The following is a 22988-nucleotide window of genomic DNA, read 5'->3' on the forward strand; positions in this document are numbered from 1 at the left end:
TATTAGTGGCGACGCGTATCAGCGCGTGATCGCTGGCGCGCGCGCGCGCGCGCTCGCCTCGTAGCCGCTAGACGGCAGACGCGTCCTATTAGTCACTTGGCCGGCGATCGGGCACAATTTGACGCCCTACCGTCGATGGAATTAATAAAGCGCGGCCGGGCAATCTGCTCGTACACACCAGGCTGGACGGCCTGGGGATACCGGCAATGCGTTGGCGGCGGCGGCGACGGCGGCGGCGGCAATATAGAAAAGTGGGGGAGCCGGAGACCCCGGAATCAACGTGGTGGAGAATCCCCCGTGGCGACGACGACTACCGACTACTACGGACTCGGTCGGAACCTGCATGATTTGATTAGCCTCAGATTGACCCCACGAGCCATCTCCCCGCTTACACTCTCGCTTTCCGTGCGCGCTCCGCGCGCCATGCGGGGCTCTAATCACTCACGAGACGATCCTTTTTACTCGGTCCATCCCCTCCCCCCCTTACTTCACCCCTTAACCCCGCACGCTCCTTTATGCTGCGCAACCGACACCCGCCGCGCGCAGCGGCGCGGACTAGCGCCGGCGACTAGACCACCCTTGCCTCTCCCTTCCGCGGCACCCTCGGCCCTCCGCACCATTAGTCTTATGCCGGGCACTTTATGTCGGGAAATTTGCAATCTTTCCATTTAATATATCGACGGTGCGCAGTGGCTGGAGGCATACGATTTGAATACATTAGCTCGACAGGAAGGCGCTTCTCGCTTCTGTCTCCTCGGCACGAATACCATGGTCGATATACGTCAGGACAGCAGAATGCGAAGCCACGTCACGTAAAGAAGTTCGCCAAGTTACGACCTGCGATTTTTTTTCGGAAACAAACGGCGTCTCTTTGAAACTATCAAATTTGTCTCAACTAATGATAAAATTCTATTATATAACTATACTATTTTATCTATTAACTTATATATTGTATAATACATAATAATTTTATATTTTATGTATAATCTTATGCTACATATTATATTAATAAATTGTTAAATATTAATATTATATTATACCTTTGCAATTTTCAAGAATGCCATGCTTCTAAATTTAAAGTTTTATTGCAAATAATAAGATCTTACACTGCGACAATGCTTGGCCTTGATTTTTATATCTTGTAAATTTTATAGACCTTATTACGATAGTAAATATGTGCAGTAGATGTGAAGTGACAATCTTTGTTAAAACGGTAACGGAAATAGGGGTGCGGTCAAAATGAATGGAAGAAAGAGTGCTGGATTAATCTGAGACAACGCGTATAAATGTAGTTAATATTGGACATAAGGGGATAGGATATTAGTCAGGGTGCTACCCTCTCAAATTATGTTCACCAGCCACACCCCAAAAATGAACGTAGTTGCAGCTCATATTTGGCATCTGGCTCGATTACTTTGAATATAATTTCTCCGATTAATTGTACTCACGTAAAAAAAAAGAAATCAAAGTTTGTTAAAAATTAAAATTAATGTATTGAAAATTAATAGCAATTACCGTTGTCGATACGAGCATTCGTATCGAAACGTCGCAGCTCAATAGTTAATGATGACTCGAGTAAGATTAGGTGTGCTGCTACCTATAATTCGATTAGACCTTAACCTTAGACGAAGGTCGAAGCAAGAAAGGGTGGCGGACGCAGAAAGAAGGCGGTTGCAGAAAGAAGGTCCATGAACTTTCATTATGTTACTCATTATGTTCATTACCTTGCTCACTTGTTTGCATTAATATTGAGTGTAACAATTTTCTCTACTAAATTAAGGAAACAAAATAAAATTTCTGAGACTGAAAGAAACTAGATACAATTATGGCATAAATTTTAATTCGTTGATGATTTCATTCTAATTCAAGTGAATTACAAATACTGTCTTCGTATAATATACTTTAACAGTTAGTTACACTATTACACTATATAAATAAAATGTGTGTAGAGTAATAATGAAATGTGCTCACTTTTAAATCTACGTGATACTAAATTGATGAAAGTAGATATAAGAATAGAAAAGTAAAAATAATACTAATAAATAAGATAGAGAAAAGAATTTATTAGAAAGGAAAAGAAAAATTTACCTTTTAAAATAAGTTTTGGTTCATAGTAATATATTTTCAGGCTACCAATTATTTTAATTATAGTATTTTATCAAATATCGGAAGAATTTTTCCAATTCAAATAAATATTTTTGACGTTAATATTATTCGTTGAAAAAGAACGACGAGATGAGTAAAATCACCTAGGAAATAATACAATGCTGTCGTTAACGACAACAGAATTTCATGAGCGATAATGATCCAAGGCAGTCGGTAAGAAATAGAGAGGGTTTTGATGAAAAATGGAGATGTTTGCAGGAAGGGAAACACTGGTTCGTTCGCAACATATACTATCTCAAACACGGGAGAAAAAGACTGAAGGAGCGTAAGCAATAGAATCATTCATTCCAAGGACAAGATGGCTATCGTGGATAAGATATAAAAAAAAAGACAACGTCGCCGAAGGCGCAAGATTTGTTGCCATAAAGAAAATTGCTTGGCGCTAATGAAGAAACATTACCTCGGCAATATTGCGTCCTTATTCACTACAACTACACTGTCTTGCATTTATGGATGAGGAGATAAAAAGGATCGATCGATCCGAACAAATGGGTTAACGCGCGTACTGACTTTAACATTAACATATTAAAAACTTTTCAGAATGTTTATTACATTGCGTATTAAAGATATATCTTCAGTCTTGCAAAGTAAATAATTAAAATTGGAAACGTTAGTTATATTTTAAATAAATTATATACGTATATAAAAATTGTGTTTAAATAACATTATATTTTTATTTAATTATACCTTTATAGTGTTCATTTACATTATTTTGTTATTAAAAATTAGGTTATTTTAAGAAATAATAAAAATCTTAATTTCTGTATAAGTATTGTAAATATTCAAGACGATTTATACAAAATTTAATTGCGATTCTAAGCTTAAGTTATTTGGTACATAATTAAATAAATAAATATTATTTACAGAACAATTAATGGGTGCATCGCAATAAAACCTTACATTAAAAAATTCAGATTTTTGTTATTATTTCTTAATTATATTTCTATTAACACATTTTTACTTTTTGAAATAATATTGAATCTAGATAGAATATCGCTGCCGAATTTTATTATTTTCAAATGCATAGAACACAAACTATAATGTTTGCATCATTTTGCCATTATTTTGAAAAATAGATCTTTAAGATATATATTATGTATATACGTATATAGTACTTGTAATATTGCTTTTATATGTAATATACATATAACATATAGTACATACTATGTATATTATTTTCTATATGTACAGTATACATTCTGCGATATTAACGAAACTCGATAAAGATACTATAGTCGTACATATTACAAATATTAATAATATTTAACGATATTTTAAGAGAGTGTCATAAACCTCTTCGTCCTTTTATTTGTGATTGTCTCTTTGTCAATTTATCTATTTGTAATTTTGTAATTCAATTATGGATCAAAAAGTCTAAAATTGTGAAATCTGAAATATTCCGTATCATTCTGCGCCGTAATATTATCGTATACAATACGCCGGTGTTGCTACGATCATTCGGCGGTCCCATCTTTCTCTCTCGCATTCATTAAAACCTTCCTGACATCTGTCGCGTTTCCATCCGTTAGATCGATCGGCGTTTCTCCTCCTATGGTCAGCCTGACAAAGAGATACAGTCAGTAACACGCCGATGATTTGTGAAACTGTCCGGTCAGCAAGTATGCCAGAATGTATATGGCTTCGCGCAAGCGCAACCCCTTTTTCCGGCGACCCCATGTATTGACGCGGTGGTCACTAGCAGAACTAGAGAACCCTCACTGACCAGCACCCCTCTATTCCGTTCGGGCGTCCATGGAGAAGGCTGTATGTCTTACGGAATGCCTATGATGCTTTCTCGCAACCCCTCCAAATCCTCCTCCAGTACCCCTTCCGTCCCGCCGCACGCCCGTGCATCCTCAACTTCCAAGCACTCTCCAGCACCCCGATTCCCCGAGTCACCCTCTCTATCTCTGTTTCTCTCTGGACCCGACCCCATCTCCTCTGACGGCCACACGCTCGTGACAAGTGCGAGGCGGCCATCCAATAACCCGCACCGGCCACTGGCCTCCTCGGACTCCCACCTTCGACGCCGCCATAACCAGCCAAGTTATTGAGGACACGGAGGAATTAAGAAACGGAAGGGGATACGTTCGTCTGTCCGTTCCCCATATCCTTATTTTCCTTCACAATCTTTCGGATGATGAATGTAGTAATACCAAGGATTTTTTATATAACATTTCTTTGTTTATCTAAAGAGTAATCTTATTATAAATTATGGCATATCTATATTATATTATAATTTTATATTATATCTAGATATATCATATCTGTATGATATTATATTCCATTTTATAAGAAGAAATACAAAAAATTTTAGCAATAGGATGTAATTCATAACATAAATATCTGTGCTATTTATACCTTTAAAAAATCTGTCATTATTAATATTTATTATACAATTTTTATTTTTTACCATATATAACATATCTTGGTTTTAATAATTATAATTATAAATTATAATCATAATTTATAAGTTATAATCATATATTTCATTTTAAATTTGTAACAAACATTTATTTTAAAACTAAATGTAATCTACATATAATATAATATTAATAGAAAGAGAATAGCCTTCAATAATTAATCAGATTAAAGGAGAATAATCTATAGTATCAGGGAAAGATAATAATTAATTGAAATAAAGAAAAAATAGTGTCAAAGAAAATTGTATTAAATATTCTTTCGATTTTTTTCTGCTGACAATCTATCCACAAAATAAAAAATAGACTTTTCATTACTTATTTTTATTATACACAAAATTTTACGCGCTTTAATGTGATTTCAACAAGTATATTTAGTCAATATTTATTTTAAAAGACAGAACTTTTAGAAAATCTTTAGATAATAATATAATAATATTGTACAAAAAGAGAGAGGAGGAAGATGAGAAAGAGAAAAAAGAGAGAGAGAGAGAGAGAGAGAAATTATCTCCTCTGAAAGTACGTGATCAAATGTCCAATAAAGACCAGTTCATCTACAGCTTTTACGAGTCAGGCTGCTATTATTAGGCAAGACTCATTGTAAACAATAATACGTGAAGAACAATCAATCCCTCACAATGTACGCCTCGAAATAACAGGTGCTGTACAACGTTCATCCCGTATTCAGACGAATGGATGAACATCGTGTGCTGACGGTTATAGTCCGAAACGTTGGAGATGAGGCACATTTATATAGGCACGCACACGCGCAAGCAAGTCCAGTAGTCGGTCCAGTGGCCGTAGCTGCGGCCGGCAGCTGCGGGGGTGGCGATCGGGGCTTTCCCCCCTCGGCCGTAGGAGGGTGGCGAGGCGTTGATCAATACGTGAAGATAGAATCCGATGCTACCCATCCAGCCATTCCGCCTCCCCCTACCCCCTTCCCTCTTTGTCCCCTTGGTTCCTCTCCACCATACGCCAGCTCGACAACGCTACAACCGCCGTTGCCCGGTCCGGCTGAGGGTATCGCGGCTCAATCGACTGATTTGTCACCCACGCATCATTTTCTTCGAAGGAGGGTGGATTTCTCCAAGCTTACCGTTCAAACCTTGCGGCGCTTCCATTAGTGGTAAAACGTTTAATTTTTACTTCAATATAAATTCGCGCGATTTTTTTATTAAAAACAATTGCACAATTAAACGTAATTATTGTATTTATATATTATTTCGTTCGTAACACTCACAAATATATATAAATCGTCGAAAATTCATTCCAGCTTCGTACATGTTATACGTCTAATGAATTTTAATGAAAGCTCGTATCCAGCTCAATAATGCGAATAGTAAACTCACTACAATATTTACAATATTTAAAAGAAAGAGAGTGGAAATACATTTTATAGTTCACCAAGCAAATAATTTAAAATGCCTCGATACTTTCTGCTTGTTAAAACGTTTTTTTTTTTTTATTATTTAACATAGATAAATCGACTCGTCTTACGATTCGATTTGGCTTTAATCGCTAAATTTTTTCGGCAACAAAGCAGCTCGCTCAGAATACAAAAAAAAAAAGCTAAATTACTAATGCGATATTAGCATAGAGAAAATAACAGGTAATTTAACACGGAGGGATTAGCGCGATAGGAGGGTCTAGAATTTTGCAGGCAGGCAGAGGGAAAATGCCAGTCCGGTAACGGGGCTCGCTCTGAAAGGAAAGTTAAATCCCTTTACAGTTTATACGACGAACGCTGGTGTTCCCAACTTAGCTGGTTTAGGGTCATAAACCTTGCCCGAGCATGCAGAGGAAAACGCATTTATAACTAACGTAACTCGTATCCCGCTTAGCTAAATAATTAAAAGATACGGGAGAGAAGAGGGGGGGGGGGGTTGCGTTCCACCTCCGCGCCGCCGTGAACATTACTACCATTACCGCCGAGCCTCAATTCCCGCTTCAGCTGTCAACTGTATTATGTACCCTCATTACATTGTTATCATTGTTTCTGCTCCATATCAGCAAAAAAGTATTCTCGCGGCGTATTTCACTTTTATTAACAGCCATGTTGTTTCCATTTAAAAACGTAGCAGTAAGAAACCCTAAAACGTAGGTTCAAATTTATATATTTAAACTAATGGAAATATAAAAGCAAATATTTCTACATTATATTAATGTGATACACATTTTTCTTTTTATAGGAATATCGCGACTGTAAAATGGAAGAGGAAACGGAACACTTTTAATTCTACAATTTCGATATGAACTACGTTAATTAACTCGTACCCCACTGCTCTCTCAACTCAGAGCACGTAATTATCCGATTAAAGAATCGTACGAAAAATGTACGTCACACTGGCTGAATAAACAGAGATGATAAGAGCGATCGAGCGGTCATTGGACCGTTGACGAGAATCGGTTTAGCGTACCGTGCCGCAGTGTAAGAGGTAGGGACCAACGTTAGCTTTATGTTAATCTCGGCTAGCGGCGCTGCGGCTGACAACGATGCTGTCGCTGTTAATATCGCCCGGTGACGTAGTAGTAACTAGTTGCCGGTATACCTGCCGGCCAAACTGCATTGCGTCGACACAGTCTGGGCGCGTACGTACGTGTGGAGTATGCAGCCCGTCGCTATACGTACTCTCTCTCCTATGGTGTACGCTTCGGGGGTGGTATCGCACGATATGGTGTGGCTGTACCACCGAGAGGGTGGCGACAGGGGTGGCAATCAATATGGGCCTCAACGCAAACACGGCGCCGCTGTTGTACTAACATCAAATAGGCGGATAGCGACCGGTCGCTCGCCTCGTGTGCATTGTCTACTCTACTGCTCTGTATAAACCGACCGCTTTTCGATATTTTTCGCCCGGCTGATCGAGTCGGGTTAACCGTCGCCGATTGTGCCGACCTCGATATTTGCAATACTTTTACGCCTTCGCACGAAGACGTTACTTAAAAAAAAAAAAAAAAGAAATTAATTATATTATTATACGAATGTAACTGAGACATGAAGAAAAAAGTAGTGGAAATGTAATTAACCCCTTCGCGACATTTTTTTCTCGCGTGAAAAATTATCATTGAAGGTAAAAAGAATATAAATCTAAAAAAAGATTTTACGTGTACCATAGCATATAATTTTATTGTTGTATAGACGTATATTGTTATATATACGCATGGTGTAAAATAATTTACGAAATCAAAACTAATAGAAATACTTTTCAATTGTGACTCGTACAACACAGATGATTATGTATATATGAACAAAAGCAATCTGCTGTATGTACGCTTTTGAGAAAGAGAGCCAGCAGTGTGCAGTGAAATTGTGGAAAGCATCGCACAATAAATTCAAGGATTGCCGAGAACAAGAAGGCCAGAACGAAATTCCGCAATTGGAATTTTCTTCAACGAAGTAGAATCACGCGGGCCGCAAGTCGCCGCCGCTGCGCGTTCTCCCTCGACAAGGCGGAGCAAAAATTCGATGGCGGGAACAATAGCGAGAAATAAATTATGCAAGATTACAAAGAAGGCAGCACGGGTCGGGGAGAGACACTTTATATTATCCGGAGACAGCGGTAGCATAATTGCCACCCCTCTAGCTTCCCCGCGGCCGTTCTCCTCCACCCCCCCCCCCCTCGCCGTTCTCTCGCCTCGTGTTCCCCGATAACGCCCACGGAAAATAGAAGAAGACGAAGAAGTCCCTCGTTATGAGATGCGAGCTGGTTTCTTGCCCAGCTGTTTTCCACCCCGCACCACCATTCTTTAGTAAGATTTCCCCAACGTAAACATCCCGGCTCTGGTTCCAGCACACCACTCCACTCACCTCGCTCCATTCCACTCGATTCGGCCTACCATCCGCACTCCTTCAATCCCACGGAATGAGCTTTGCTTTGCGCGCCTATCAAAGAGCAAGCGTAAAACTGCATTTAATGCATTTATCAGTGATAAACCAATAATTAATTAAAATTTCAGTTTTTGCTTAAGCAAAATATTTTTTAACTTTTTAAATCGATATTCAGTTTTTGCAATATTCACGAATATATATGAAATTACTGCTTTTTCGAATAAAATTGTAATTATCACATTCATGTAAACATGTATGTATACTAGGACTAGCCATAAATTTCAAAATTACGTTTACATGAATTATTTATGTATTGTTTATCAAATCTTTCTCATGTAGACAATACGGGTAATGTAAATTGGACAATACAATACAGAAAAAGTAATTAAGTTATAAAACTGTTAATATATTTTTTCTTTATTATTAATAAAAGTATATATTTAAAAAATGAAATTTTTATTATTTGTAATAAAATCTTAATGTTTTATAATCTATGGATTATTATTTATACAGATAACACGACAAAACATAATTCATATAGTTTATATTGTATACATGTAAGATGTAAATTATTTCTATTTTGTGGACGTAAATGACAACATTTTATATTAAAGTCGGTTGTTCCAACTTCTTGGTAAACTTACCTATCAGGTAAGTATGTATCTATCGTTATTTTTTTTTAATAAATAAAGACAAGCACACATTTACCTGATAAGTAAGTTTACGAAAAAATTGAAACAATTGGCGCTTAATGATTTAATCTGAATATTACCAAAGAAACAAATTTAACGATACACAAATTTTGTGAACAAGTAAATCAACTAAGAATTTCGTAAAAATTTATAATAAATTACAATTTTATTCGTTCACACGAATCTCTTTGCATAATTTAAATTCGTCTCTTTTGTTTCAGCATTCGTTAGTCTTTTGGTCAATTTAGGTATTGAAGTTTTTTCTCTGAATATTGATAACCAGTTTTCTGAATAAAGTTTTAAATGTTTATTTTGCTTACTTTTACTTTAACTGGCATAATAAGAACTTGTTAAAATTGTTGTTATGATCAACATATTAAAGTTGTTAATGCATGATATCTTGACTTAATGAATAACTTCCAGGTATATATTATAATTAATTAAACTTCAACGGAATTGTGTTCAATAACAATATCTCAACCTTTTAAAATTTGCAAAACAAAACTATTTGTGTATATGCAGTACGTAGGAATATTAAAGCCGATTGTAACGATGAAGATGGTCTTAGGAGGACAAGGTTGAGGGTGATGGAAACGCAAGATGTTAATGAGGCTGGAGGGTTGGCATTCCTAGCGGCCTCCAAGACTTCCAAAGATTTCTCTCTGGTGACGTCAAGATTGTGATCCTCCACGAGGATCTTCGTTCAATCTCGACGCGCGTGTTTATCCTGAATGTAATTTTCCTCAAGCACAATAAATTTATAATAATTTGCGAAAAAACTATTTTACATGATGAAAAGAAGTCTTTCAACCGTATTCTACAACGATCGTATAAATAATCTTTTACATAATTTTTGCGTGAACAATGTATAATAATCCGAAGCGTTTTAGATGAAACTTTTAACAAGAATTATAATTAGTAATATTTAGTAGTATAAACGGCTTTAAAAAAAAACATAAGACTTTATCAACCAATTCTAATTGAATTTTAACAAAAATATTTATTATTTTATTATATTATAATATTGTAATTAAATAATGCCTTGAAAATACGTTAATAAGATTGCAAAGTTTATTTATTCTTTTTTTCTCGATTAGAATCGCGTGCCTTCATTTTTTCGCTATTTTTTTCAAGTACAGCGGCGCGGTGGCTATCCCTCGCGCTCTTAAATTATTGTTGTTCGGGGTGGAGCATACAGCGAGGGCGTATCATCCAACAGATATGATAACCCCGGGCTATGGGTTGGTTCGATTCGACGGACCAATAACATTCCATGGTTACTCCATTCATAACCAAGATATCATAAAGTACCGCCCACCGAGAGAAATTCTCTTGCATGGTATGCGCGTGCGAGACTGCATATACATTGTACTTACAATCAATAAATTACAATCTTCTATTTGATCTCTCGATAGCTTTATTACTACGTATAAAGTACACATATGAAAATTTAAATTAAAATTTCTTAATTAATTTTAAATTTAACTTATAATTTTAATTTGTTTATTTAAATGTTAGTATAGATAAATACTACTACAATTTAAATATGTTGATATCTAACGAAACATTTACAACAAAAGCTTCAACTAATCTCGCTGAGGTTTTTGTGAAAAAGAAAGAAAAAGACCTCATCTAATCGTGATCGATGTAGTAGGATTCTCCGTATTATAATTTTCCGAGAGTTCAAGAAGATTGCAAATGTCAGGTACAGCGGAGCGCTTAAGACGTTTGAGCAGCAATGAGGGGGTGAATTGCGGTGAAAACGTTAGGTCGAAGCAAAGGGGGTATTCGCGAGAAAGAAGAGAAGGGGCGGCGAGGGGGTTAAACCAAGAGATAGAGGGTTGCTGTCACAACCACGCCAGCCGTTACTTCTGCTCTGGTAAATTCTGCGCTCGCTAAAACTCGCAGATCGGATGATGTTCCGCTCGTTCGTCTGCCTGCGATCGGTTTCTCCGACGCTTCAACGAACACTTTATCCTCCTTTTTCTCTCTTCACAACGGAATCATTACCCAATCTATGACACTTTCCATAAGCGGTGTTACTCAATAACGCATTAAAAAAAACAAATTAACAACGATAAATTAATAAATGACTCTACAGCTTCTGTTGTATTTTAACGTTTTACTGTATTAATATTTAAAATTATCATAATTTATAGTGAAATATTTTCATGGTCGATAGAACTGTGTATACACACTATAACTGTTATTATTACTAACATGTAGCAGTAGTAATTATAAAAATGGAGTTCTTAACCATAATTATTTTATTATATGCATCACAACTATTAAACGTTTTTCTCAAGGTACACTGAGAAAAAAATATGTAATATTTACGCCTATAATTGCACAGCCGTAAAATAATTATAGGCAATAATATCATTTTATAAATAATTAATTATATTAGTATAATATTGGTGATAATAATCATATTATAGTGGATGCTTATGGTGAATATTTTATGGTACAACTTATATCAAAATCTCCATTTATGGTTATGGCAGCCATATCATAAGTTGTATACAGCAATATTATGATTAAAAGAACTTCAATATAATTTAAACTACAATTAATATTGTTGAATAACTATAAAAATATGATTGAATCCAAAAGTGACTATAAATTACAGTGATATGGTGGCAGCAATGATTTTTTTCTTTCGGTATAAGCACGACTAGATATGAAATCTTGATTGAGCGTAGCGAGTTTTCCGCTGAAAGTAAAAACATCGGGAGAAAAAGAGGAGCAGGGAGAGCGCGGAAATTGCGGTGCGATCTGTTTCAACCTTGAATATCAGCCCCGCATCGTCGCCCACGAGAGCGTTCAGCCGCATCCCGCGTGGAATATCGCCCGTTTAAAAAGGGAAACGCCGCCAAGCGCACGAGAGCTTTTCCCTCCTCCCATATACGGCGCATCAATTTATACGCAGCGTTGAGAAATCAAGCGAAGGAAGCCACCCCAGACGCGAGGCGCGCCACCGCGATGCCGCGTTCTCGGTAAGCGGCCCCGTTTATGCGCCGATAGGGATGAAACTGAGGGGTAGAAGCTTTGTTTTATACTTCTACGAGTTTGGGCTCGTGATGTATTCCGACAAGGAGCACGAGCGTGTCGCGATCGCGTAGACAAAAGAGACGGAAAATATACGGACACGTCGGGATAGGGAATGGCAGCGCGATATGGTAGGGAAAGCAAACCGAAAGTGGTAGGGGCGAATAGATATCAAACCGCGATTGCCATTTTTACTTTCGCGATCCGGCACGCGCGGATTTCACCCCCTTGCCGGTCCGACAGCAATTTTAATCCGTATCGAACGACGAGCACTTTCAAAAGAGAGAGAGAGATATGAAGAGAGGAAGAGAAAGAGAGAGAGAGAGAGAAATAGAGAAAAAAGGCGCTAAAAGAATGTTGAGAGGGAAAGTGACAAGGACCATTGCCCTTTCAATGATAGACTCGTATTTTCAATCGTGTTAATGGCACAAGTTAAATCGTGATAATATTTCGCGCTTTGCGACGGCTATTTCACATCGATCATCAATGGAGATGGAAGGGAATGCTGTGTCAATAGTAGAATGATCACGCAGAAACTTTCCCTCTTTCATGCCTCGTTCGCACTTATCGCGGGGATAACTCACTCCCTGTCACCTCGCATAACGTTCCTCTCGTACCTCGTACAACTTTCGAGATTGAAGCAACTTGCTTATATATTTCTTGCATTTGTATGTGTGTATTACATTGTGTACGAGGACAATGTGTGTGTGTGTAACGCACAAATATATTAAAAAATATTATTGTTGTTTCGTTCAAAACTCTTTCTCAATGTTTTCTAAATTCACGAAGACTCGTAGTGCATAATGTGACGAACGTCTTTATTCAGAATATAAATATTGCATAAAATTGAAATAAATATTTTCGTTCGAAAATATTTCCTCCGTCGGAATAAAAGTAATCCGATCGGCAACGGTCTGGCGCGGCGTATCGTTCGGCAAATATTTCGATAAATCAGCGCGACCGTGGCGAAAAGCGGCACAGCAGCGTAGTAGCAAGGTATACAACACATATCTTAACGTCGTATAAATCTCCCACTGGAAAATTACAGCAATGCGAGATAGAGCGAGAGATCGCGAAAGAAAGGATGAGAAGGAAAGTTTACATCGAAGGTGGGCAAGAGCACAGAAGCGGAGGGTAGGAAAGGGAGGATAGAAAGCACGAGACTTCCCTCGATCGGTAAAGGTGAGGTGAGGTGGCTCCGAGAGAGTAGAGGGCGAGGCGAGGCGAGGCAAGGCCCGAAGATCCCAGGTTGGGGTAAAGAGTATACTTCCCCTCTCCTTTTGCCATCCGCTACCCCCGCTGTTGCCGCCTTCACCTCTACCAATACCGCCGTCACCATCACCACTAGCACTATTCCAAATCCAGTAGTAGTAGCAATAACAGCGACAGCAGCAGTAGTAGCAGCAGAGCAGCGACGGCATCGGCAGCGCCGGCGACAGCGGTGGCGGCGGCAGCGACAACAGAACGCAGTAGCAACAGCAGCGGAGGCAGCGGTGGTGGCCGCGACGGCGTCGGTGGCGGCGGTGGCGGTGGTGGCGGCGGTGGTAGCAGCGGAGGTGGCGGCAGTAGTAGCAGCAGCAGCAGCAGCAGCAGGAGCAGCAGCTTTCCCCACTTCAGAAGAAAAGCACTTTCATAAATCTGCCAGCAGATATATGTGCGCACAATTTCCGAGATCCGGCCATTAAAGAGCCGCTCCTCGGCTATACCACCCCTCTTCACCTCGTCCGTTTCTGCCTCTTCTATCGCCCTGAACCAACCGGTCCACCCTCCACCTCTGCCGCCCGTTACCAACCCCCGCCTAGCCGCCGAAGCGGCGTGGATATAATGCGGCCGGGAGCCTGAAAGTAATTCTCTCCGTGGTTATATCTTGATCTCATCCCCCCACTCCGTTACCTACTCTTCCTCCGTCCGCCGCCTTCTCTTTCTCGCGTATACAGCCACCCTCAGAGAGAAACCCTCGAAACCATTGCTATGAAGAATAAACGGCTAAGCAATGCCAGCGAGCCCGCGCGATCACCCTCCCCTTCCCGCCTACCTCATCTACCATTCCGCTCCTTTCCACCTGAACCTTCCCCCTGCTCACCCCGAAGTCGAAAACTCAACGCGTTTAGATAACGTACTGAAATGCCTCACGGCACACTCCTCCGCCTACCCCACCTTCTTGCCCCCTTCCCACCTTCGTTTCCATTTCTGTACGCCACGTGGAATTCACCCTTTTCTCGACGTTCACACAACGATGGTGGGGAGAAGAGGGAGGGTAAGGGCGCGCGCGGGATGAGTATGCCCCGGATATCCCGCGGCGTGGAGTAACACGCTGTAAACAGTTTACTTCTAAATCGGCGAGTTTGCTATATATTTTCAGATAGGGGCTGACTTATGCCCGCCGACGCCCCTGGTAAGCGTCGACCGTTTTTAAAGATTTATCTTGGCGCAATACGCCGACACGAGGGGCTGCGCCATTGCATCGAGCCGCAAGCCTTCGCTTTGAAAACGTTCTTCCAGAAAAATCTCAAGAGCAGTTTCAATTAAGCTCTCCACAGTCGTTGAGAAAAAAAAAAGATATAAACAAGTATTATCGTGACTTCTTTCATTCACGTAAAATTTGTATAATAAAAATGAGATAATCTCTATTCTCATTTTGTATTGCTGTCTTAGATAATTAATATGTTTATTATTGTTAATTCTATATAATTATATGACCATTTGTTATATACGTTTCAATCATTTAATATACGCGATATGACATATGTATTTATATTATTTGTTTTTTTTTTATTCATTTAAAAAGCAAATTAGAAGCAAATAGATTATTTCTATGCAAATTAAATTTAATAATTTTTATATAATAAAATTAATTAATTATTCTTAACAATAACATTTCATACTTATGAATGATATGTAGTGTATCAAGATTATTTTATTTATTTTATTGATATATTTAATATATATTTTTGTGTATGCAATTATCAATTATAATATAAAAAATTGCAATATCAAAAAATATATAAAATACATCTTATGCATTTATTCTCTCTATAGAAAATCTATATTTATTATTTAATAATTTCTTTTATGTCTATTAGATTCGACAGGTATTTAATAACAATAATATGACAAAATCGATAGTAGAGTCTGCTTCATCTACGTTCATGATGGGACAAAGTTCTTCCTGCGAGAGAAAACAGATGAGCGTCTCAACTACGGCATATTATACAGATTAGTTACCTCTCTCGTGCCTGGAAAAGGGATATTATTTATCTCTGCAAATCCCTCCCTACCCTTAAGAAACACATTCCCAAGAAACTATACCCAAGAGAAATAATCCCTTTTTTATACATCTATTATATATTCCTAATTTATAATTTATAGTAAATTATCTTCTATAACTAATCTGAATTGAGAATTTTTTTTTCATCGTGTAATGATAAATGTAAAACACAATAAAACCTCTGTTAAAATAATAACACTTTTGTTCAGTGTGTCTTAGCAAATAGGATATAAGATATAAACCAATAATGAAAAGTCAAGACAGAAATAATAAATGCTAAATAGAAAAGTTAAGGCATATGAAAAGAAAACATCGACGCGAAGTGGCTATTCGGCTTCCAGCTTAACAATAAAATTTGATAAAGAAGGACAAAGTTTGCAATACAGCACTCTCGGCTTTCGTTCTCAACGCGGCTATGGAGCTTTCTGGACGTAGCAAAATAGAAGGAGAAAGCGGAAGTGAAAAAGGAGAACGCGCTTCTATAAGCGCAGCGAGAGACACCGTTACCTCTAGTCGCAACTTTCAATACAGAAAAGGAAGTTTAGTCAGACCTAAATCATATTATGTGTCGTTAGATTCGTCACAATAGCACAAAATGGATCAATGGCATTTATACTAATTTTCAAAACTAATATATTTCACAATTTTATGTATATTAAATTGTACATAAATTTTAGTATATAAAAAATTATATATATGTACATTTATATATAACTATATATATATATATATATATATATATATATATATATACAATACTATATTATAATTATGAATAATAATAACAAAATAATTGTGTGCAGTACACACACAGACACAAATTTTTGTGATATATTACAATGAATGTAATATATGTGTGAAATATTCAAATTAAAAAAGAATATTTCACACATATATTTATTAAAAAATTTTCATTTTTTAACAGGTAAGAATATCACAAAACTTTTAGAGATTCAATCAAGTATATTTTTGTATTAAAAGAAAAAAGTAACAAAAACATAAATATAAATATATATAAACTTTATTTAAATATAATGTGTAATATGTATTTTTTATATTATTAAGAGTAAAAAAAATAATATTTCTTACAATTTGACGTTTGTCCTTACTCGCGAATCGCTTTAACGAGATGCTTGAAACTAGACAGAACTGACCCAAAGTGCTAAAGACCATCTATGGATGAGTAAATATGACTCTACCGCATACGACCCTCACCTGTTTTGCCGTCTCTGATCTCAGGATCTAATTCAGGGGAAAGCGAGGAATGGCAAGGAAACGGAGAAATACGGAAATGACGAAAATGAGAGAGAAAGAGGAAGATGAAGAGAAGCATAAAGCGAGAGTAAGCTGGATACGAGGAGCAGAGAAAGGAAGAGATAGAGAGAGAGAGAGAGAGATGGAAAGAGAGAGATGAGGAGAAGGTGAAATACATCAAGATTGCATCCCCACTCAACATCACGGAGGACGGGAGAGGACGTTCTCCCCTTCTCGTGGTCGCTGCAGGGGAACGTGAGGGAGATTGTAGGTGGATGAGGAGGTAAAGGACGACAGGGGGGTGAGTGACGGTGGTGGTTGTGGCTGAATTCAACGGGGTGTACCGTCTCTGTTGCCAGCCCCGCCCGTCATATTCCGCGAGGGCCAATCCCGCGAGCTCTTTTTATTAGATCCATAAATCCATCATATCGGCCTCACCCCATGGACCGTACGCCCTCGCGTACTCATTGGTCGGCATTATGATCTCACACCTACGGAGATCGCGAGGGTTTATGGCGGTGCGCGATCCGGATCCGCCGCGCCTTTGGCGCATTGCGGACTTTTCTTCACTCCGCCTCGTTATTAATATTGAATTTTTCCTCCGTGAGAAGAGCGATCGGGCCGAGAAGGCCGAGAAGCACCCTTCGAGGTGCGCCAAGAACTTGCTCGCGGTGGTGCTCGCGGAGGAGTGGTACGGCACTCGTGTGTAGGTGGGCTCAAAAGGGCACCTATGCTGGTGGGGTACACGAGATGCGCGCGCAAATCTTCCAGCCTTGCTCTGCAGACCACTGTCCACTCTTCGCCACCCGACGTTCTTTCCTCATCGCGCGCCCTACGTTCCGACGAGACTGACGAAACGTTTCTGCCGGAGGAATCGGATATTTGCCCGGTAATGCAACCAACACTACGACACATGTGCCCTTAGCAGTACTTCAAACGTATTATAAAATATTGAAAAAATGAAACTGTTTAGTCCACTTGAAAAACTTTAGATCAACTTAGTTTATATCTCAGTAAATAAATTACTTTTTTTTTTAACGTTTTACCATCTCAAGAAAAAGTTTTTCCTTGAGTCCCAGAATGAGAAAATTGAATAAAAATGAACATATATGATGATGGCGTAAGTATTCATAACTCAACACGATCGCATTGTGTAAACAGGGGGTGTTTCAGTTCCCAGAGGGCTAGTTCTCTCGTGTCCCTGAGGAGCCGCAGGACCGAAAGAAACCGACGATGAGCGGGAAGCGCAGGAGCGGGAAAGACTCGAAGACCATCAGACTGCTTGACGGACGCGAGGATCAATATCCTCCGATACCATACTCCGAAAGCTATATACGAACCCATTTCCACCGCCAATAAAACGCCATACCTACGTGTATTGCGCTATTCGGGCGATTCTCTTCCTGGCCTCCTATTGGCCGTAAAACACTGGTCGGCTGAAAGGTTGAATTTTATCGCGGGGAAAGAAATATCGATGTAAAGGAGAGCAACTCAGGGCGGTATATACGTATATACAAACAGTCGCTATGTCTGTTGTGCGTTACAGTAAATGTGTCGGTGAAACGTTTCGCGTTTTCCATGATCTCAAAATAAGAAAACGTAGAACAATGTTTATATTCTTAAAAATGCTCGTGTTTCTCTACAGCAAGGCGGCATACAGATTAGTCCGTAAAATAATAATTTATATAATCAATATTTAACAAGTATGATGGAACATATTGGTATCATTTCCAATTAATTATTAATATGTCCTACGATGAATATACATAATTTAATAATATTGTAAAATAGATATATTTCACAATATTTTATTTTGTATTTATTATATAAACTGCAAGAGGCTCTTTCCGTACAATCGACATGGATTAAAAGCACATGTGGGAAACATGTTTTTGAATTCATAAAACACATAACATGATATTTACGAGATTTCTCAGTAGTCTGCATTTAAATTGTCATATTTAAATCAAATAGAAAAATAATAAAACTTGCAATCTTATTCAATCCCTTTCTCTCTTAATATATTCGCGAAATCTAGTTTTAACCGCGAGTACAGCCAGATATTCCGCAAACGAAATGACGAGATAGATAGAAGAATACCGTGAATATGGATAAGACACCCTGACGCGATCTCATTGGAAGATCCGCGGCTCCAATCATAAGACGTACCGATATCGCGTTACGCTATGATATGACATTATCATAACGCGGCCGGTTTATTATTGGTCGCGGGTGCGCCCTACTCTGCCTCCTTCGCTCCTTCCTTTCTTCCGTTCTTCCAGCCACCCCCGAGCCGTGCCACGACGCATACGTTTCTCGGTTGGTGAGGTGGGGCTCAGAGCCCCCCTATCTGCTACCACCCCGCTGCCAACTGCCGCTTCCCCTTCTAGCCCGAACCGCTCTGCCGCCATCTCCCCGCCGTCCTGGCCACCCTCCACCCCCGCCGAATTATGAGGATCAATACACGAGGAAGCTTGCAAGGGCAGCGCCGACGCTACTCGTTTGTCGACCTTCTTTGAGCGTGGACCTTCTTCGTCTCGCTGGACATTCGTAGGAATGACAGCATCTCGGTCGCCAGCTTCCTCTCTCACGCACCATTTTTTTTATCCTAGCATTCCATTCTTTTACATGTCTACCTACGTACATATAACTATGCAAGTATATACGTATTCTTGCAATGTATTGTATATGCAATGAAATGATCGTGTACATATATATAAATATTATTTTCGTAAATATTAAATTTTACATCTTTTATGGATGTTAAAGCTTTGAAAAAAAAGATTCAAAAAAGTAAAATTATCAAACATTTTTATGAAATATAAAAGAATCTTCGACTGAATTCTTCAATTAGATTACGTTTATTAGCCTTTCTTTATATCACTAATTATTGATACAATGGCATTGCCTTCTTCCTCATATGCATCGATCATTATTTTATTCCAATATTCTTGCCCTCTTTATATGCATAGATATACTGTCATATATAGGATTACTCTACTAGTCAATGAACAAATAAGAAATTTATGATATATTTACAAAATAAAAAAATATAAAATAGAAAGAATATCTAATCTAATACTTAATCTTATCTATTAACATTTGAATGATCATTCACTAATAAATTGTTTTCATGTTTGGTTCCTTAGCTAATAATCAATACAGTGTTTTTTTTTAATTTTTAATATAATTACGTTTTAAAGTAAAAAATATTTTAATCAAATCTCTAATAAGATTTAATTAAATGAGTAATTAGATTTTAAAATTATGCTCTTAAAATATATAAATGTATGTCAATTTTGAATTTTTGACATTACATATTATTCCCACTAGATGTAATAATTTTAAGAAATCAAAAAAGTATTAAATTTATATATATATATATATATATATATATATATATATATACAATATTTTATATATATATGAAATTATATAAATAACAAAGAAAATTTAAAAAATTATTTAATTCAAGTCTATTCAAGTTTCATAAATGTACTCTCATTTACACGTGATTTAAGTCTTATTTATTAGCATAGAAGATATTGCATTTTTATTGTACTTTTTTGTGTACACAAACACAAAATTTTAAGATCTTTACATAAAAATTTTGACACACAACTCTCGAGTTAGACATCTCTTTTTGCTACTTTTCAACTGAGTATGATAATGATGATCAATTTACAAGTATCTGATACCTGATACTTTAACGTACAAATTATTTTAATTGAGTATCTACTAATTAAAACGATGTAAATAAAAGCAAATGTATGTACTTAAATTCTCCACATAATTTCTCAAATATTTCGATATAAAAAATGTAAAATTTTACTTTATAATATTTGTCCCAAAAAATTGCAAAAAAGGTATCATAATTTAATATTTTAATTTTTAACAACAAATGAATAAATCTTCTTTATAAAACTTTTATGTATAAAAATGTTAAACAATATATAGTTTTTTTATAGTTTTTATGTAATTTTTATAAAATAATATTTTCTAATATTCTTAAGTATGTATATTCAAGTTTTATAATCTAAAATAGATATGTATAGAATATCTTTTGTTTACACAATTATTTAATTTTTTAATATTTTTAGTACTAATCCTTAATTGTTATTTTATTTGGCTTTGTTTCTTCTGTTTAAGCGCCTCGAGCTGTACCTACTCGAGATTCGTCCATTTGTTTAAAACATGCATCCCAAGTGAGATTTAAAAAAATATTAATATTTTTTTATTAATCTTTTGATGTGACATTTTTTAAATAAAAATATAGAAACAATTAATTTTATTTAATTAAAAATAAAAATTAAAAATTAGGTGCTTCTAAATAAACGAGATAAAAATTGGAAAAGAAAATAGACAATCATAAAAAATCAAAATTTTCAATTAGTTTTTTAAATCAAATTAAATTTAATTGAGAGAATACAAGGGCTTTAGAAAAAAAAAAATATTTACTTCTGCATTCTCTGACTCTAATTGATTTTTCTTTCTACTGCGCGACAATATTAAATGTTGATTATAAACATAAACTTTAAAAATAAAAAGTTGTAACTAATAATTATTTTTCTATATAGCATCCAATGATAAAATTCGCAAATACTATCGTTTATATCGTAACAATTATAAGTGCTTTTCTGCAATGAAATCTATTGTGCAAAATGCCTACGCAAGGATGCCTGTGTACAACAACACTAAGAGAGAATCGAATACACAAACTCGGCACGAAGCACCCGCATGGTCTCATATGTGCGTGGCTAGCATTATATCACGGAACAATCGATACATACCGTCAGCATACGATAGAGCTCGAATTCCCGGCCGCTGTTGGCCGAACTAAGCTAACCGACCCCGCACTACTGCCGTTCAACGACCACAAACTGCCTAGTTCTCCAACATTCGCGTGTCACTTTGCATATCTTACAAGACGACGACCACAATCCCAAAACCGTTTGAGCCACCTGTTCTCTATATACCGTACAGTGTCTGCGAAAATATCTTGATCTCTACTTCTAAACACCGATCTATTCAGATTTCCTTTCACATGGTATTATTTATGTAATTCTAAGATACTTCTAAATTATTTGTTATATTATATTTATCTTGGCTATAAACTTTAATGAATTTTTACAAACAAATCAATCAAATAGAAATGATTAGATCATATCATATATTCAAAATGTGTTGGTAAACATTTACGTTTATTGTTTGCACTGACATGTATTAGCATGTACAATGTAATTGTCGGGAGCGTTTTCTCGGCGACGGATGTTTTATCCGTTACGATGTTCCGTGCAGTATCCTCCAGTCAAATGCAACGGTCACATCGTAACTCGGGAGGATGTCGCGAAGAAAGCTTCGCTCCATAGGCAGCGTTTGGAAGGTGCTAGAGAATAGTGGTGGTCCGTCAGTCGGGCGAATGGGCGTAGGTGTTCGCTGGTAGTAGTAAAGTAGCGGAGGAAACGGGTAGAAACCGTCCGCGGGAAAAAGGAGAAAAGAGAGTGAATTTTTTATCGGTAAAAACTCCATTAGAGAGAGAGAAGCGACGGTGTTTGTTATTGGTCATCCTCGGGGAGAAGATGGAAGGGTAAGGGTAGAGGGCCTTGTCCGGCGCAGAGATATCCATCGATCCGAAGGACTGTAGATCCGCCACCATCCTCAATTCTACCCCCTTCTTACATTCTATATCCTAGGGAGGATCCTCCTCTCTTTACCCAGTGTCGGCTCCTATGAGGGTGAAACGGGCGAGAGGAGGAAAGAAAAAGAGAGAGAGAGAGAAAGGGAGAGAAGCGTTCGTCCCTTCCTTCAGCTCTACGTACGTACGCAGGCAAGCATCTACAATGTTCCTTTGGCGCGGGTGGTATCAAAGAAATCAATTACCCAGCAACACACACGTGAGTCCTGCAGCCGATCTCCACACGGTCCACCCAACCTAGCCCGTTCTCTTCCCCACTACGGAGGCAGTGCCGAGCACTCACGCCCTCTCTCCAGGCGTCCATCTTTTCTGGAGTGCCACCCCCTGCGTCTCACATATTTATTTTATACTGCCCGCACCTTGTACGACCATTCCACGGCCCCGGGATGGAATTCTTTATCAAGCCGCTCTCCTAACGTAGAACCTCCGTCTATCCGCTTCGACCGTACGCGCTCTCGATTCAATCGAGGCGATATTGAATTGTCGAAAGCGTTTATTTTCGCGAAAGCACCAGCTCAGTTAGTTTTGATTCCACACGTTCCAATTGTGATTTATTATTGCTTATTCTGTTTTTTTTTTTTTTTTTTTTTTTAATAAATTAATAAATCATAACAAT

At 37.7% G+C, this 22988-nt stretch overlaps 1 protein-coding gene and 2 long non-coding RNA genes across 3 annotated transcripts in view; 2 read left to right on the forward strand and 1 right to left on the reverse strand.

Moving 5' to 3' along the window:
* Window positions 1-22988, reverse strand: part of LOC105839254 (homeotic protein spalt-major) — a 296514-nt gene that overhangs the window by 270394 nt on the left and 3132 nt on the right. The gene's annotated exons all lie outside the window — the stretch shown is intronic.
* On the forward strand, window positions 2869-7544 carry LOC118644579. The gene is made up of 2 exons (XR_004962346.1): window positions 2869-5712; window positions 6776-7544. It is a non-coding gene; the product is annotated as an uncharacterized LOC118644579 (long non-coding RNA).
* Window positions 16557-19735, forward strand: LOC118644580. The gene is made up of 2 exons (XR_004962347.1): window positions 16557-17566; window positions 17851-19735. It is a non-coding gene; the product is annotated as an uncharacterized LOC118644580 (long non-coding RNA).

Source organism: Monomorium pharaonis, chromosome 2 (assembly GCF_013373865.1).
Source record: "Monomorium pharaonis isolate MP-MQ-018 chromosome 2, ASM1337386v2, whole genome shotgun sequence".
In the NCBI taxonomy this organism is placed as follows: Eukaryota; Metazoa; Arthropoda; class Insecta; order Hymenoptera; family Formicidae; genus Monomorium; species Monomorium pharaonis.